Source organism: Choloepus didactylus, chromosome 12, assembly GCF_015220235.1.
Source record: "Choloepus didactylus isolate mChoDid1 chromosome 12, mChoDid1.pri, whole genome shotgun sequence".
NCBI classification, from domain to species: domain Eukaryota; kingdom Metazoa; phylum Chordata; class Mammalia; order Pilosa; family Megalonychidae; genus Choloepus; species Choloepus didactylus.
In genome coordinates this window covers 79,575,733-79,595,590 of record NC_051318.1, presented here as the reverse complement: position 1 = coordinate 79,595,590, position 19,858 = coordinate 79,575,733, and the positions used below count along the sequence as shown (strand labels likewise).

Genomic DNA, 19,858 nt, shown 5'->3' with positions numbered 1-19,858 from the left:
TCCCTCAATTAATCTTCACAACAATATTGCGAGCCAAATATTATTATCTCCATTTTTATAGATGAATATATTGTGGAAGAGCTACACCCACATAACCATGTTAATTATTTATTTCTGTCAGTATGGACTCATGGATATTTGTTTTATTTTGTATGCGATGATCTATTACTCTCAATATTTATTTTCTGGCTTTTCCCAGTCTTGGCCATGGGAAACTCCTTCTCCTGGGCTCTTGTGTCCTTTAAACATGCCCCCATCAGTTTTTGAGCATTGTCTTACATTTGGGCACCACAAGGTATTTCAGGCTACTCTTGTATTTTTCTTGCCCCAGTCCTGGGATCAACCAGGGAGACTTGGTTCCTTTTATTGAAGAATGGCTTTGCAATGAAACCAAGATCTAAGTGCTAGATGGGCTTGTTGCTACTGAAGTGTCACTGCTTCCAAGTTCTTACAGAGAACAGAAGTAAGAAACATGCACATATACACATCCATACATTCCATATACAGATATGTATCTTTCTCTCTCTCTAAATATATGTGTCTATTACTTCAACTTTTTTCTTTCATAATTGAGATTTTATTGGTTGCTTTGAAGATCAGCACACAGACATTATGAACAATTTGTACACAATTACTGTGCATACAGAAAATCTAAAAATCATATAGTTGCAATTCTTTTCTAAAGACATTCTGTGACTTTCCAGCTTAAAATTTGGAGGCAAGTTTTCCCTAAGAGGATATCAAGTAGCAATATCTTCAAATGTTACTAAGCTTTTACATCCTAAGTCCCACTAATTTACAATTTAATATCATACACACTACATACTCACATTTCCTATCTTTCACAGCACGTAACAAAGTTATTAGGAAAACTGGACGACCACAACCAAGGATATTACAGAGTACACACAATTCTAACAGGGAGAGCCAAGATCAAGGAGCAGTTTTAAGAAACAATTCTACTAAAAAACGTGGAAATAGAAGTAATTTAAAGTGTTCAACAGATATTAAACGCATGATAGTGACTCCAAATCATCATTTAGTATGCATCGTATTATAGGGTATAAAACCTGACACCTCCACTCTCCCCATGTGTGGAATGTTAAAGTTGACATCCAAGACAGTGAAAGCCTCCCATAATTCAGTATCCCACTATTTTCTGATTGTACCAAAAAATAAACAATCAGCAAATTATTTCTCCTCTTAAAAAAAAGCATTTACACTTTAAAAATGGGATGAGATGGGATTTCAATCTCCTTCTTAAAAATGTTTCTTCTAGATATGTGACTATGTTTCAATAAAATTACATTAAGAATAAAAAAAATGTTTCTTCTAGAGCTACTAAAAAACTTGCATTTACAAAATAGTTGATAAAAATATTCCTCTGGAAAGGAGAAAAAGGGACCACTGATAAGACACAGTATACAAGATTAATCAGACTTGTCTGCTTTCTCTCCTGCTTCATCAGAGGCTGGACTCTTTTCATTTTTAGTTTCTTCATTTTCTGCAGGTGAATCTTCTTTCGTTTCTTGGTTAGCCATTTCAGCCTGCTTTCCCTTTGCTCCTCTTTTCCATTTTGGTTGTACTTTTTTGTCTGAAGACTTATGCTTTCCCGCTGCTGGTTTTGGCTTTGTTTCCACTTCTCAGGAGCAGGCTTAGCTGGCAGCCTCACCGACTTCCTCACAGGCTCCTCCTTCCCCACGCCTTCCGCTGAGCTGCCCTTCCTCTTGGGCATCTTGGCAGCACAGCGGGTGCTTGCTGGGTGCTGCGGGCTGTGGGGCACTGAGAGCCTTCATGAAGCTGGGCTGCTGGCAGCCACCCAAGCTGTTGAGACCCGCCTTTTCAACTTTTTATTTTGAAATAATTTCAAACTTATGGGACAGTTGCAAAAATAATTCAAAACCCAAACAGAGAACTCCAACACATCCCATCCCCCAGATACCCAGATCCACCAATTTTAACATTTTGCTTCATTTGATGTATCATATTTACATATCCTTCCATCTATCAACCATCTGTCTATTTATCTGTCTATCCATCTGTCTATCTATCAATTTTCTAAACATTTGAGAGTATGTTGTATACATCATGGTCCTTGAACTCAAAATAATTCTGGGTACATAGCTCCTCTGTCACATGGTGTTTCAGTTTGCTAGAGGTGCCATTATGCAAAACACCAGAAATGGATGGGCTTTTATAAAGGGGATTTATTACATTACAAATTTACAGTTTGAAGGCCATGAAAGTGTCAAAACTAAGGTATCAACAGGAGGATACCCTCACTGAAGAAAGGCCAATGGCGTCTGGAACACCTCTGTCAGCTGGGAAGTCTTGTGTCTGGCATCTGCTGGTCCTTTGCTCCCAGATTCTGGTTTCAAAGTGGCTTTCTCCAGAATGTCTCTGGGTTTCTGTCTCTCACAGCTTCTCTCTCTCAGCTCTTTGCATTCTTGCTTGTTGTATTAGTTAGGGTTCTCTTGGGAAGCAGAATCAATGAGAGATGTCTCTGATTATCAAATTGTAAAAGTGACTCACACAACTGTGGGTATGCATGAGTCCAAATTCTGCAGAGCCGTCAACAAACTGTCAACTCCAAGGAAGATGTCCCATGAACTCCTCGGGAAACGAACCGACAACTTCGGCGAACTTCTCAGGAAACGAACCGGCAACTTCGACGAGCTCCCCAGGAAATGCTTCACTGAGCAGCTGAAGAAGAAGTGAAGGTTCTCTAACCGTCCGGCTTATAAGCCTCCAACTGATCACTCGGACCAAATCCAGCCAATTGCATTCTCTCATTGTGGAAGCACGCCCCTTGATGAGTCATCAGTCAGCTGCAGTCAATTGACTGATGATCCAACAAACCAGCCCGTTGGTTTATTAACCAGCCTCAAATATCCTCACAGCAATAGTCAGGCCAGTGCCCGCTTGACCAGACAGCTGGGCCACCTAGCCAGGTTGACACATGAACCCAACCATCACTCTTGTTCTCTCAGGTTGTTTCTCTCTAAATGTCTGGGGGTCCTCTCTTAGCTTCTAAGGGGCAAACTCTGGCTTCATCTCTTAGCTTAGCATCTCCAAACATACTTCTGTCTGCATCTCCAAGTGTCTGGGTCTGTGTCAGCTCTTGACTTCTCCTGGGGGCAAACTCTGGATTACATATCTTAGCTTCTCTCCAAAATGTCTCTCTCAGCTTCTTTCTCTCCATGCACTCTCTTAAAGTAACTAATCACTGGATCGGTGGGGTCACATCACCATGGAAATGATCTAATCACAGGGTCTCACCTACAGTTGGGTGGGTCACATCTTTGTGGAAACAACCTAATCAAACATCCCACCTATTCAAAAGACTAATAAGTCTTTAAAGAAATGACTGCATTAAAGAACATGGCTTTTGTGGGGCATGTAATAGATTCAAACCAGCACATATGACAAGGTGCATGGTAGCATCTGCTGGTCTCTCCCTTCTTTTCCAGGTTTTGTTGCTTTCAACTTCTTGCTTCTGTGGCTTTCTTTCCATATTCATCCCATTTATAAACGACTCTAGTTAGAGGATTAAGACCCATCCCGGGCCACACCTTAACTGAAGTAACCTAATCAAAAGATCCTACTTACAGTTGGTTCACACCCGCAGGAATAGATTAGCATTAAGAACATTATCATCACAGGGTATATACAGTTTCAAACCACCGTACTCCATTGCATCACAGTATCCCAAAGGCCTTAAATCATTTCAGAAACAATGCTAAATACAAAGTCTCATCAAAATCAGTTATAGGTATGGTTATAGGTTATAGGTTATAGATCTGTCCCAGGGCACAGTTCCCCTCAGTCAGTGGACCTATGAAACTTAGGGAACAAGTTATCTGCCTCTAATATACAATGGAGGGACAGTCATAGGATAAACATTCCCTTCCCATAGGGAAAAATTGGAAGGAAATCAGTCATAGCTTCCAAACAATTCTGAAACTCTGGGAGTCATCTATGGAAGGATGTTTTGTTCTCTAGGCCTGATGGAGTGACACACCATCCTTTTCAAGTGCTTGCACAGAGACCAATGCTTTCCCCCGAATACTGGGGTGAAGGTTCTCCCTTATCAAGCATAGGGGTGGTGGCCAGACTCTAGACTCCACCCTTGTCAAACAGTGGAGTGGTGGCCAAACTTTCTGCAATCCCTCATGCATCTGATAGCCCTGGGGTGGTAACACTATTCCTGAATAACAAGGCAGAAGGCCTGCCCTCTCCAAGCTCCAGGGCATACTTACCCTTTCCACACACATGGATGGGCTCTCTCTCTTGGTCCAAGAAGATGTCTTTGGTCCAGAGCTCAGCTTCCATGGTTCTGCCTTTGAAGTCACTTTTACGTCAATCTGTCCCTTTTCTGTCCTTTTTAGTCCAGGGTGGCAGTAGTTCTGTTCATACAGATCTTGCAAAAACTTGTCAGTTTTGCATGTAGCACACATGGGTCCCAACCATCAAACAATAGGACTTTCCACAGATCCTTCCTAGATCTGCACTAAAATGGCTGATGGTTTCCATGTTCAGTTAAACCCTCACATGGAACACTATTCTCTGAGGACTAATTTTCTGGAAGCTCAGAATTTTCCAAACCATCAATTTCTGGTTTGTTTGTGCCCAGGAGTTCAGTTCTCAGCTTATCCTTTTCATTTGTGTTTTACTATAAGCTGGAAGGGGAAGCCAGGAAGCCTACGTTTAGTTTGTAAATCTTCTTAGCTAAATATCCAAGCTCATCAATTTTCAAATTAATTCTGCCTTCCATCTGACATCAGGACTCAATTTTGCCAAATTCTCTTCCACTTTAAAACAAGGGTTGCCTTTCTTCTAGTTTGCAATGACACATTCATCTTTTCAGTCTAAGGCCTCATCAGAAGTAGCTTTAGCAGCCATGTTTCTACCAATAGTCTGTTCAAGTGATCTAGGCCTTTTCTATCAAGTACCTCACAATTCTCCCTGACTGTACTTATTACCCAATTGCAAAGCCTTTTTAACATTCTTAGTATTGGCAATAGCAGCGACCCACTCTTCTGACACCAAAATCTGTTTTAGTTTGCTTTGCTGCCAAAAGCAGATCCCATAAAATGGGTTGACTTTTAACAATGGAAATTTATTAACTTACAAGCTTACTGTTTTTTGTGGCTGTGAAAATGTCCAAATCCAGGCATCATCAAGATGATGCTTTCTTCCTAAAGACTGGCTACCAGTGACCCTGGACTCCTCAGTCACATGGCAAGGCACATGGCAGCATCTGTTGGGCTCTCCCTTCTCTTCCCAGGTTCATTGTCTTCAGCTTCTCATTTCTGTGACTTTCTCTTTGTGTGTTCATCCCTTTTATAACAGATTCCAGTAAGAAGGTTAAGACCCATCCTGGGCCATGCCTTAACTGAAGTAACTAATCAAAAGTACTACTTATAGGTTTACACTTACAGGAATGGATTAGCTCCAAGAACATGATTTTCTGGGTTATATATATTTTCAAACCACCACATGTCCTTTTGTGACTTTTCTCCTTCATTATTAGATCCAGTCCAGGATTCTGTATTGCATTTAATTGTTATTATCTCTTTAGTTGCTCTCTAAATATATTCTTTAAAAACACGAGTTTATTTCTGTTTCATGGTCAAGACAGAATCAGAGGCCATGGATACTGACAAATGATTTTGCTGATTTCTTCTATTTCCATGACTATATCTAGTGCTTCATCTTGATTTATAAGCAGAACCTGAAAAGCATACAAAAATAAGTGTTTTGTGGTTTATCTAGGAATAGTACAGAAAATATTGCTGTTATTTTTGGCGAAGAAAATCAATTTTGTACAGTTTATTTCAATCTAAATAATAAAGTATGAATTTTGTTTAAAAAACAACAAAAACAACAACATGAGTTCATACTGATAGCATTGCCCCCAATGCAACACCAGAGGGTTTATTTTAGCCTGTTCCATTTCCTCAGTGGTAACTCTCTTCTCTAACAGTGAGAAGCATGGCTCTTTTTAGCCACAATATATTTATTTATATGCTAAATCCTAGAATGCACTTGAAGTAGTTTTTTAATTACTAACATGTATCCCTGTGAAAAACAAATTTAGTAACTAACAATATTTGTGTTCAGTTGTTTTTGTCTTTAGTCTTAGAGTCAACAGAGTATTTTCCAAATTTGTTGCTGTGTTAGTTCCATTTTGAGTTTCCCCTACTTCCTGGTTCATTTTAATTGTTTATTTATTGAATATGACTAACGTTGCCATGATTCTAAAAGCCAGTGCCATACAAAAAGATATACTCAGAGAATGTCACACCCTCTGAGTCCTCCTACTCTGTTCCCATTTTCCCATTCTTTACATCCTGTTTCTACCCATTAAACATACTATTGTACTCTTTTGCACTTTCTTTTTTCACTTAAAAAAGTATATCCTAGAAATTAATCCATACAGGTTAATAGAGATCTTCCTCATTGTTTTTTATAGCTGTATAGTGTGCCATTGTATGGATATATCAAAGTTTATTCAACTACTCTTTGATGTGTGGGCATGTAAATTGTTTCCAACATTTTGCACTTATATATATATGCTGAAACAAATACCCATGTGCATATGTATTTTCAGATTGTTGGAGGTGTATTTCCAGGCTAAATTCCTAGAAGTGGGAAATTAGGTAAAAAAGTAAATGCAAAATTCTCCAAAAAATGTTGTTCTGATTTACATTCTTACCAGTTGAGAATGTACTGGTTATATTCCACAATTCTCCATGTATGAGAGTGCCTGTTTCCCCATAGCTTGCCAACAGAATGTGTCATCACTCTTTTTAATATCACTAATCAGATAGATGAGAAATTGCATCTCGGTGTCATTTTAATTTTAATTTCTCTAATTATGAGTGAGTATGAAAAAATTTTCATACACATATGAGCCATTTCAAAGAATCTGTTTGGTTGAATTTTCTGAATCTTTTCTCCATTTTCTATTGCATTTCTGCCCTTTCTTCCTCAAATTTCAAATGATCTTTTTTAATATTAGGGATAATAGCCTTTTGCTTGTGATATAGTTGGCATAGTTTCTCCATTTTGTCAGTTGTATTCTAATTTTGTTAATGGTGGGTTTTTTTTAAAAACAGCTTTATTTGAAATGTACACCATAAAGTTCACCTTTCTAACATGTACAATCAGTAGTCTTTAGTATATTCACAAGGTTGTGTAATCAATGTACTATCTAGTTTTAAAATATTTTCACCACCTCAAAAAGAAAACCTGTTCCCAATGGCAGGAACTCCCTGTTCCTCCATCTCTCCAGCCCCTGGCAACCATAAATCTACTCTCTGTCATTACTGAGTCGCCTATTCTGGACATTGCATATAAATGAAATAAAATAATATGTGATCTTTTGTGTCTGGCTTCTTTTACTTAGAATAATGTTTTCAAGATTTATTGATGTTACAGTGTGAGTCAGTACCTCATTTGTTTTAACTGAATAATATTCCATTGTGTGGCAAACCAAAGTTACCACATTTGGTTTATTGATCATCCATTGATGGACATTTCCACTTCTGGATATTATAAATAATGCTACTATGAAAATTCATGTGTAAGTTTTGTGTGGACATATGTTTTCCGTTTTCTTGGGTTTAAAAGTAGGAGTGGAATTTCTGGGTCATATAGTAACTGTATTTAACTTCATGAGGAACTGCTAAACTGTTTTCCAAAGTGGCCGCATTTTATAATCTTATCAGCAATGTAGGAGGGTTCCAGTTTGTCCACATTCTCACCAACACTTGTCTTTTTGTATGTGATAAAATATATATAACACAAAATTTGCCATTTAAACAATTTTAGTGTACAATTCTGAGTCATTAATTACATTCACAATGTTGTGCAACCATCACCACTATCTATTTCCACAACTTCTCGTTACCCCCTCAAAAAACCCTGTACCCATGAGCAGTTACTCCCTGTTGCTCCCTCTGTCCAGTCCCTCTAATCTTTTTCTGTCTCTATGAATTTGCCTATCCTGGATGTATCATACAAATGGAATCATACAATGTTTGTCATTTTGTGAATGGCTTATTTATTTCACTTAGGTTAATGTTTCTAAGGTTCATCCATGTTGTATGTATCCGAACTTCCTTCCTGTTTATGGCTGAATAGTATTTCACCATGGATATACCATGTCTTGTTTACCCACTCATCTGTTGATGGACATTTGGGTTGTTTCCACCTATTGGCTATTGTGAATAATCCTGCTATTAACATTGACGTACAAGTATCTGTTTGACTGGCTCTTTTCAATTCTTTTGGGTTCACATACCTGGGAGTAGAATTGCTGACTCCTATGGTAATTCTATGTTTAGCTTTCTGAAGAACTACCAAACTGTTTTCCTCAGCAGCTGCAGCATTTTACATTCTCACCAGCAAAACACAAAGATTCCAATTGTTCCACAGTCTCACCAACACTTGTGATTTTTATTTATTTATTTGGTAATAGTCATCCTAGTGGATGTGAAGTGGTATCTCATTGTCATTTTGATTTGCATTTTCTTAATGACTAATAATTATGAGCATCTCTTCATTTGCCTATTGGCTATTTGTAGATCTTCTTTGAAGAAATGTCTATTCAAGTCCTTTACTTATTTTTATTTGGGTTAATTGTCTTTTTATTAAGTTGCAAGAGTTCTTTGTATATTTTGGATACAAGTCCTTTATCCATTATATGATTTGAAAATATTTTCACCCTCGCCTTGGGTGTTTTTCACTTTCTTTATGGTGTCCTTTGAAAAACAAAAGATTTTAATTTTGATGAAGTTTGATTAATTTTAGACACTTGTGCTTTTTGTGCTGAAAAGAACTATTGATGATACGTACCTGTGCTTTCTTCCAAGAGTTTTATGATTTTTAGCTTTTACATTTAGGTCTATGATCATTTTGAGTTAATTTTTGGTATCAATTTTTGTGTGAGGTTGGTGTCCAACTTCATTCTTTTGCATATTGACATCCAGTTGTCCCAGCATCATTTGTTGTAAAGACTATTCTGTCTCCTATTTAATTTTCTTGACACTCTTGTCAAAAATCAATTAGCCATAAATGTAAGGGTTTATTTCTGGACTCTCGATTCTATTCTATTGATCCGTATGTCCATCTTATGCTAATACCACAGTCTTTACTAGCTTTTTAGTAAATTTTGAAATCAAGAAATGTGAGTCCTCCAATTTGTTCCTTTTTTCAAGATAATTTTGGCTATTCTGGGTCCCTTGCATTTCCATATGAATTTTAGGATCAATTTGTCAATTTCTATTATTTTTTTCCTACCATTCAAAACTTTTTATTTTTAACTGGTCAAGTTTATTAATCTTTTCTTTTATTGTCTCTGAATTGTTACTCGTAGTGAGAAAGTCTTTCCATACATGAGGGTAAAAGAGGAAGTCACCTATAGTTTTGATTCAAGTACTTATACAGTTTCACTTTTAAAAATTTAGATCCCTAATCTATTTGGAGTTCATTCTTATGTGTTTTATAGGAGCAGATCTAATATAATTTTTTCCCAAAATTATCCTAGCACCATTTATTTAAAAATCCATGTTTGTTCCAGAGATTTGAGAAGCCATCTCTATTCACATACTAAATTTTCAATTGTTGTTGAGCCTATTTCTGGGTGTTCTGTTCCATCCCATTGGTCTCCAACAGGTCTTCTGAATCTTCTCCAAATTTTTGATTTTCAAATGGATAAGGACTGTTTAGGCATCTTTGTATCCATGTGTTATTTGTTGATCTAAACAAATTCTGCACATGTGATAAATTTGTTTAATGTATATTTCTCATGTTTTTTTTCTAGAAGGAACTTACAGCACTTCACATATTTTATTGTAGTTACACTTTTTTGCATTTTACAAATATAAATTTTAATCACCATGTGGTTAAATTACACAGCAGAACCAGAGAAAAAAATTCATGCAAGACTCCATGCAATATTTATTTAGGAAAAAAACAAAAAAAAAATTAAAAAAAAATATTCCAACCTGGCCATCTTATGACCCTGACACTTATTCCTATAAAAAGGAGGTGATCGCTTCATAAGTACTTGCTCTCATGATAATACAAATATAAATGGAGAGAATGAAGAAATAGAGAAAATGAAAGTACCTAGAGGTTAAACAGCTTTCTAAGATCACATACCTAATCGAAGACTGAGCTGTGTGACTTCTTATTATTTAAATGGTTTCATTTAATATTTTATTAGTTCTGAATTTATTAAAGTTTGCAGACTGTACTAAACAAGGTGTTTCCAACACCAGAAAGAATAGAAACATAGGGCATATGGAGCTAACAAGGCAAGGAATGTGTGGGTAGAAAATCATGACGTGAATAATCTTGTTAAAACACCTACTAATATGCAGTGAGGGAAAAACATTCGTATTTCAAGTCAAATCAAATCCATGAGGATAAAATTCTGAAGAGCTTGGTAGTGGTAAACATATTCATTAATAATATAATAAAATAACATACGTAATCTGAAGAAGCTTGAGGAACAATTGAGTAATAATAATTGGTTGCATTAAGAGGTGTTCATCACCCACATGAGAAGTCACAAGTTAGTTCTGTCTGGCCACATTCAGTTAGTCAACATTTTTTATTGGTTTTACAACATCTGTTTTTAAAATTTGCATTTGAATTAATTTAGGCCCTACCACTCGTTTTCTATTTTTTGGTATTTGGCAAATTTTGCTCATTGGCCACTTGCAAACATTTGTGTTTGTTAAGTCTTTTGTATTCTATAACACCCCATTCCCAACCCACCACCCCTTTTTAAATGCCATTGATTTGTTGAAACTGTTGTAGAAGGTACTACATTCTGGATTTGGCCAATTGCTTCACTGCTAGGCCATTTAACTTGATCTTCTGTCCATTATATTTCCTGAAAATTTTAAGATATATTTAGAGCAGGGATTAGTTTTCTCTATAAGGCAAGATAGTAAGTATTTTGTGCTTTGTGGGCCATAGGCTCTCTATCACACTGACTCAACTCTGCCTTTGTAGCACAGAAGCAGCCATTCCCCAGCATGTAAACAAATGGCATGGCTGTGTTTCAATTAATACTTTATTTACAAAAACAGATGGTACAGTGTCAGTTGGGGTAGATAGAATAGCATGCGTGAAGACCTGAAGACAACTGAGAACATGTCATGTCCAAGGATAGGAAAGAAATTCAGAGTGATACAGGGTAGAGTGGGAGAAAGGGTGAGTGAGGACTACGTGCCCGCAGTAACATTACCGAGGACTTCAGCTCCTTCCTTGAGGCTTTCACCTGGAAATTCTGCCGTCCTCTCTTTCTCCTAACTGTAAGTCATCTACAACATACTTGTAGGTCACACTTCTAACAGCTGTTTTATAGTTGTGATCACATATGTAATTACGGAACAATCTCCCTAAAAAGAGAAGACTATTGTCTGTGTGATAGAAACAGAGGAGCTGTCTTTCTGGCAATCTTGCATTCATTCAACAAATGTTATTGAGAACCCACTATGTGTGAGATCTTGTTGAGGCACTAGGGGCATGATGTAAACAAAAGATAGAGCTTATAGTCTAGCAGGAGGAGGAAAGACATTAGTGAAATAATTATAAAAATGAAACAGAATCATCTGAATTGAGTTAAGTAACATAAGAGACATGGATCTTAGAGAGTATATACAAAGAACTTGGCCCATGCTGAGAGTAAAGGAAGTCTTCCTTGAAAAATGTTTCTTCCAGTCAAATTTCAGTTTGTCCCTAATCCTTCTGGAGGGTTCCAGCTAGGTTGAAATTCTTTCTCCTCACTCCCTACTCCCATCATCAGTAATATTCCGGCTGAATGTCCCTGGTCAGTCAAGTTCTAGAACCCTGCTTCTCCCCAGTTCTACTGCTGGCAAGGGCTCAATTCCCCTGAGTGTTTGTCTCCTCAGGATGGCAAATTCTACTGAAGCAACACTTGTCTCTCTTCTATTTTTGTTCTTCTGAGAGGAACTATAGCCTACATCCCTCCGGGATTTAGACACTGTCCCTATGGCATGGCAAAGCCTGGATACATCCTTGAATCCAGGTGTTCAAAGGGTTCAGTACTCTTCGGGGATCAGGTTGCTAGGATCCTGTGTGCAAAAATGAAAAAGAATCCTCTAGATAAACTTATGGACATAGAACTAGCATGCAAAGAGAAGGGCACTGGTCTGGGATGGGCTTTACCTTTTCTTACCCTCCTCTCTTCCCACCATGCTGAGGGTTGCCTATGAGCCATCTCCACTTCTTTTCCCTTTCAAGGCAACTCTAATGCTTATTGTGTCTTCTTGCCTCTATATGTCAGTGTTAGATGGGGGATTAGTTCCTTTCTCCAGAGTTTCCCCTTGTCCAATGAGACCACCAGATAACAAACTTACCAAACTAGTTGTTTCCTATATAGGCTTTCAAACACCCAACCAGTCTTGGCTTTTGCTGGTTCCTCTTTCCAGAGTGGCTTTCTGTGTCATCTCTATCTGGAGAACCCATGCTTGGCTGATTAGTATATCACTTCCTCTTCACATGGCCCCAGGCCCCCTTTTCCTGGAAACACAGTGGAACTAATTCGTTGTCTCTCCTTTATGCTTCTACAGCTCCCTGTACTCTTTTATTATGGCATTTGCCACATGATGTCATTATATTCTAATTAGGTGTGTGCAGAGCTGTCTCCCCCACTAGACCATGACTGCTTGAGGCCTGTGATTATTATGTCTTATTCCTCTATGTCTCCAGAGCCATGCAGAATCTGCCACATAGTGAGTGCTGAGTTATGTTTAAATGATTTCATTAACTGTATTTCTTTGTCACACATGCCTAGTCATTTAGCACAGATACAGAAAAGGCACAACTCCAAGGAGATTTTCACGCATTCTGCTAAAGGAAAGGGGGAGACTAAAGCCCAATGGTTAGGGGAACATTTTCTGTTTTTCAGCTGGTGGAGTATGAAGTCTTGCCCCCCTAAAACTGAGAGGTGCACTGAGTAAAATGACCAGAATTTCCACAGGCTGAATCCAGTCCTGCTGGGGAAGTTTCACTCATAGCGGTCTTCCTGCTTGGACTCAAAGATTCTTGGCGTTGTAAAGACAGGTTAGCTCACGGGATGGCAAATGCCTGTAAACATTTAGGTCTCACTTGATTGCATCTCAGTCATATAACAACTGGTCTCATTAATTTGATCTTTCACTGACCAACAAGCTGCTGACCCAAGGACTAGCATTCCCTAGAAGAGTGAATAAGAATAAACTAAAACCAAAGTCCAACATTCAGCTGCTTATCTCTCTAAAGTACTAACACCATAATAAAGGTTTTCCACTTCTGTTTCATTATGTGACAGGCAGAGATGGTAAACACTATCAGTGGCAGAGAAAAATTGTCTAGAAACAAATATGAAAAACTAAAGATGAAACTGGGAATATGTGCACAGCTTATGCTTTGGTATTTTGTGGTCATGACAGTTTCTGCTCTTATGAAAGTACTGTGTGTGGCGTTCTTTTTCTCTGTAATGACTTCTGAAACTGTTGACTTGTAGAATTTGCCTTAAAAAAATGCAGCGAGTGTTTAATAGCTCCGGGTGTGAGTAACCACATTCTGTTCAAGGATGCTTTCAGCCCCTGCTTCCCTCCTTACCAGCGACAGTACTCCAAACACTTGTCTCAATTTTCAGATCAGAGCTGATGAAAACCAGACCTCTAAAGGGTTGAATTGCTGTCTGCATTTTTTGTTCATCAGAAGAAAATAGCTGTACCACTTGAAAGGGCTGAATTATTTTAGTGCCTGCTCTTTAGATTGTGAGCTCTGCTCTGCCTTTCTGTACCTTTCTGCTTTGCTTATTTCTTATTCTGTCAATGATATCTGCTTCATGAAATGTATCTTTTAGTTAATTATTCTCGTCTCAAATTGTCTTCTGTGGCTCACTGTCAGGGCAAGAATTCATATTTGTAAAATAGGATCTGTTACTAAAGGGAACTATCTTGACTTATTTCAACATGGAATTTATCTCATTACACTAATAATCACCTTAATGGGCTTTTCAGATAAATCTCTTTATTGTTTATATTTTCTTTGAAGTTGCATACAGCATGGCTTTTCTACAAAGAGTAGAAATTCAGAAGCATGAAAACACTAAATTATAGCATAGCCTAGAAGTCTGATTGGGAAAAAATTTGGAGAGAATTCCAAGACTAGAAGCTAGATTCAGCAACAAAAACAAAAACTCCATCTGCATTCTGCTTTATGGAGAATCTCCAAAATATCCCCTCAAAAATCTCATTATAAAAAATGGGTAATTTTATATTGATTCCATGTGAATTTGCCTGGGTGTTTATTAAAACAATGGAAGCAACTATAAATAATACAGAAAAGATTTACAAAGTAAATTAAGATAAATGAAGTTGAATGATAAAATAAGCAAATCTCTGTGACTTTTCCAAAGACATCCTTTCAAAACAATGGTGATTTTCAAAGTTCACATATTTACTAAAGAGAATAGATCCAAATTTTCCTATGCTTCAATGAACTGTAATTTAGTCTGTTTCAGAGGAAAGTGAAGTCTGAGGATTTACATATGTTTCTGACAATCTTTTCAATGTTACCCTTCAGGAATGAATCTGTACTGCTATCCCAAGAGCAGGAAATGAAAGGCACTCTTCTTATTTCACTGCAGACAGATACTGGGAATGCTATAATGATGTGATGTTTAGTCATTAAGACCAACTGAATGGTATAGAAAGGTCACTGCACCAGGAATGAAAAACTCTACATCCTTGGCTCAGATGCACCATTGACTGGTTTTGTGATATTGGGAAAAATCAGTGAATTGAACAAATATTCCTTAAGCTCCAAGGCACTGTGCAAGATGTTGGAGATACAATGGCAAAGGAATACATTCATGTTTCCCAAGGTCTTTCCCCTAGTAGAGAGAGATGGCAGTGAGGAAGACGTTTTAGGAACTTTAAGCCCTTTGATCTTGCTGGCATTGAGGGTACTTGACAAGGTGGGGCAAAAGATCAAGCGTGTTAAAACACACATAACTGCCCTTGAATGATGACATCAGAATCTCCAGTGAAAGGACCAGGAAACTGGTGTTTTTTATAAGCTCCTCAGGTGCTTCTAATGCACACAAAAGTTTGAGAGCAACAGTATAGTCAGTGGAAGTTGCTGAGGGCCCCAGAGTAAGGGAATAATGCCAGACCTGTATTTTAGAAAATCACTCTGCCAAGAGTGTAGAGAATAGACTAGATGGTCATGAGCCTGGAGAGAGAGTGACTGATTAAATGACTCTTGCCCCTATGCCCCATGACCCAGCATTCCTCTCCTGGGTATATATCTGAGAAAAACTTTAATATATGTAACTCAGGAGGTATGTACAAGAATGTTCACAGCAGTTGTGTGTAGTAGCAAAAAATGGGAATATCCTAAATATCCACTAGCAGGAGAATGGATAAATTGTGGCATGTCCCACAATGGAATAGTCTACAACAGTGAAAATGAACGAATCAGGTCTGTGTGCAACAGAATGGGTGGATCTTACAAACACAGTTTTGAGAGTAAACAGCGGGTAACAGAAGACTACATTCTATATGATACCATTAAATAGAGTTTAAAAACAAGCAAAATGTATACACGCACTCACAGTTTTCCAACGAAGCAAGGGAATGAAAGCATACAATTCAGAATAGTATATAAACACTTGCAAGGGGCAGGGGATAGGATCAGGAAGAAACACAAATAGCTTCAACAGTATTGGTAATATTTTACTTCTTTAGTTGAATGGTAGATTTATGGCTGTTTGCTTTTTTGATTGTACTTCATCACTTATATTTGGTAACCAGTCTGCAAAGATGGCACTCCAAGTGTGCCATGCCTCCCAGTATCTATGCTATTGTGTAGTCCCTGCTCGCGTTGAACCTGAGATTGTAATCAAGAGAATGCAGAAGTGATGCTGTGTGACTCCCTAGCCTAGATCATGGGAAGACTTGTGGTTGACTCCTTGGCCTCTTAGAACACACATTTTGGGGGAAGCAAAACACAATACTGTGAGGAAGCCCAAGTTAGGCACTTGGAGAGGCTGCATGGAGTCAGGGAGACATCTGGCCAGCTATTCCATGAGGGGCACCAGATATGGGAGTGAAGAAGCCATCAAGGGTGTCCGGCACAGTTGAGCCTGCCATCACCCTCTGACTGCACCTACATGAGAATCCCCAAGTGGTAACTGCCCAGCTGAGCCCAGTCAATCTTCAGAACTCTGAGAGGTAGTAATAAATGGCTGTTATATGCCACAAAGTTTGGAATGGTTTGTTATGCAATGGATAACAAGAACATTATAAATACGCTATGTATTTTCTGTGGTATGCATCAGATATTACAATTATTTTTCAAAAAATGAGATGACTACAATAATTTGTTGGAAGCAGAAAGATCTGGCTTCAAAACCTGGCTCTGCCACTCACTAACTGTGATTCTGGCTAAATTACGTAACCTCTCTAAGAAGCAGTTTTCTCATCTGAGAAATGGGGAAAATAGCGCTTATCTCATAGGGAGGTTGAGAGGCTTAAGCAAATAGGTTTTGTATATTCTTATCCTGGCAGAGGTTAAATGTTCAATAAATTGTAGAGATCAGACCATACTACCCAAATTTGCTTCCAGTGGATCAAAGGAGAAAAGAATCTTTTTAAAATGGAGTGGATTGTGGCTCATGAATGTCTGTGCATTATATCTCATGAGTATCTATGAGATACATGAGCTGAACACGATTCAGCTGGACCAAGTGACTATAAAGTCTTTCCACTCTGAGGTTTTATGAAGATTCAGTGATTTCCCATGGTTTATTCTGGGTATAAAACATTTGAATTCAGATCCCTGGTGACAGGAAAGCTGAGCATTGTATGTGACAGAAAAGCCAAGGACCAAGGATCATTGGCAGCCAGCCCCAGAACAACGGTCTTCAGGAAGAAAGCATCATGTTGCCGACACCTCGATTCTGGACTTCTCCCAGCCTTGAAACCATGAGCCAATAAAGTCCTGTGGTTTAAGCCAATCCATTGTATGGTATTTATTGTAGCAGCCAGGAAATGAAAACACCTAGGGACAGACTACCTGGTTCTTTCCCTATTTTGAGCATTATCATAGTCCTTGGCATCTCTCTCCTGGGGTGCTTCCACTTTGGGCCCTCATCTCATATCAGTGACAGCAAGAAATGAAGGGGCAATTCAATCCATCCATTTGGTGGTTGGTTAATACATCGTATAGGAGAAAGGGGCAAGGAATATGAGACTGAACGGATGTTCTCACTGGAGGGTAGTTTGGAGTCTGGGCAGAGAAATTCGGCAGGTGACATTAAGAAGCAATCTTGTTTGCAAAATGATTACACTCTGTGAAGGAGTGAAATATGACCTCTGTGTGTCCCAAGATATCCTTAGGGTAAAAGGAAAGGCAATTTCCTTCCTTTCGTGTTCAGAAGCTTGGTCTAGAAGCAACACAACTCAAGAGGATTAGCAATACCAGCTGGGAGGTAAGCACTGATGTCCCAAAGAGCTTGTTGCCCGTGGAGCTTGTGAACCACAAAACATCAAAATGAGCTGGAGGAGACACACGGGGAATCAGGCATGTTCTGACTATAGCCTTCACCTGCCTGCACAGGTGGCAGGCTCTCTATCTGCAGATCCTGGAGCTTGCCCTCATCAGAGGATGACTTCCATCTGTTCTCCACAACCACCAAGGGCAGAACAAAAGGGAGCCGGGGCTATGTCACAGGAGGAGGTATTTGGGTTAGATGAGCTCCAGAGGTCTCGTTAAGCTCTAATTCAGTTAAGAGCGGGCTTTTCATATCTCTTAGAAGAGGAAGCATTCCAAAAATAACGGATAGTGTACTTTTGAAAAATGCATTTGTGATATATTTGTTGAGACTCATAAATGTTTGTACTTTTTTTTTTTAAACTGCTAGCAAGATGCTGTAGAACTTTCAGGCTTTAATTTAACTCACATAATCTTTCTCTTTACAGATACCTTCCTTCTTTCCCGGAATTTTGAGAAGGAAATACAAGGCATTGCCCTTTCAAGGAGTCCTTCCTCTCCTAGCAGCCTGCTGCTGTTTATAACGGCAATTCTAAATGTCAGAAGTCAAGGTAAGACCAGTGTTTGGAACCTCAAGATAGGACTAAAAAAATTTACATAGCGAGTTCTCTGGTTGTTTACCCATTTGCAGTATCTAGAGGGTTGTCATTGTTCTTACTTTCCTTGGGGGAAAAGATGTAGTTTCATCTCTGCTTCATGAGCTTTCCTAATAAATTGGAAGACCTTAAAAATGTGTTTTTAAAATTTTTTCGTATAATCTCACACTTATAGAAAAAAATGCAAGTACAGCACAAATAATTTTCTTTCTGAACCATATGAGGTAAATTGCCAACTTGAAGCCCAATAAACCCTTAATATTTTAGTGTATATTCCCTGGAAAAAGGACATATTCCTATTAAAAAAAAAACAATACAATGGCCCAAATCAGGAAATCAACATTGGTATTTTACTACCATCCGACTTCAGATCCTCTTCAAGTTTTGCCAAATGTCCAAATAGTGTCCTTTATAGCAAAAGGATCTGGTTCAGAAGCAAGTGCTGCATTTAGTTGTCCTTTTAGTTTCCTTCAGTCTGAAACAGTTTCTCAGTCTCTTCTTGACTCTCATGACCTTGACAGTTTTGAAGATTACAGGCCAGGTTTTTGGTGATTATTGTTTTGCATGTGTGTATGTGTATTGTTGGTGATAGAATATCCCTCAGTTTGTTTCCTCATGACTAGATCCATGTATTACATCTTTGGCAGGAATATTTCAGAAGTGATGCTGTGCTCTCATTGCATCCTAGCAGGTGGAATGTGATTTTGATTGGTCTCATTATTGATCATGTTAACTTAGATTACTAGATTTCAGTAGTTTCTGCCAGGCCTGTGGTTTCATTTTTCCCTTTGTAATTAATACATATTTTGTGGGGAGATACCTTAAGACTATGCAAATATCCCATTCCTTATCTAACTTTCAATTTATAAATGTATTTATTTATATCAAAATACAATCATGGATTCCTGTTTTATTCAGTGCTTTATAATCCATTACTATATTTATTTCGATATTCAAGTTGTTGTGGATTTGGCCAGTGGGATTCCCTTGAAGCTGGTTCCCATGCCTTTTTGACATGTCATCATCATTCTTTTAGCATTTCCTTATTTTCTGGCACAACAGGATGTTCCAGGCTCATCTTGTCCTGTTAGTGCTGTACCTCTTTCAATGGAGAATAGTATTTAGAGACCAAGATGTGGTTGCTAGGTTTGCTTCTGTTGTCAGGGGGTTGCTGCTGCCAGGGCTCTCCACCCTTTTAAGTCTTTTAGATTTTAAGAAACTTATCCATTTATCATATTTGCTGCAAATAACTACCCTCTGTTTGAGGTTTATCTTTTGGCTTTATTTACGGTGATTTTTCTTATGTAGAACAATTGTTTGTTTTGTGGTCCAATTGATCAATTTTTGATTTTGGCTTCTAGCTTTTACATCTTACTTAGACATTCCATATTTCCCCCCATGTTTTCTTCTAGTACTTTAATAGAAAAAGCTTTAATAGAAAATGTACATCTCAGCCTGTTGGTGAGAGATTTCTATTTCATTTGGAGAGCAAGCTTGGAAAGCAAGCTCAGTGCTACAGAACAATATACCATCTGAGGAAAACCAAAACCAAATCCAGTTTTTTTGGATATGTATGTGTTCTGTGAACAGTTCTAAGATCTCCTTTCCCGAACTAGTGGTTCTATTCAGGTTGACCATTACCATTATCTTAGGAGCTACCATAAAACATA

At 38.2% G+C, this 19,858-nt stretch overlaps 1 pseudogene; it reads right to left on the bottom strand.

Moving 5' to 3' along the window:
- Positions 1–1,007: 1,007 nt before the first annotated feature.
- LOC119506892 lies at positions 1,008–10,098 on the bottom strand (annotated as a pseudogene).
- Between the last annotated feature and the right edge of the window lie 9,760 nt (positions 10,099–19,858).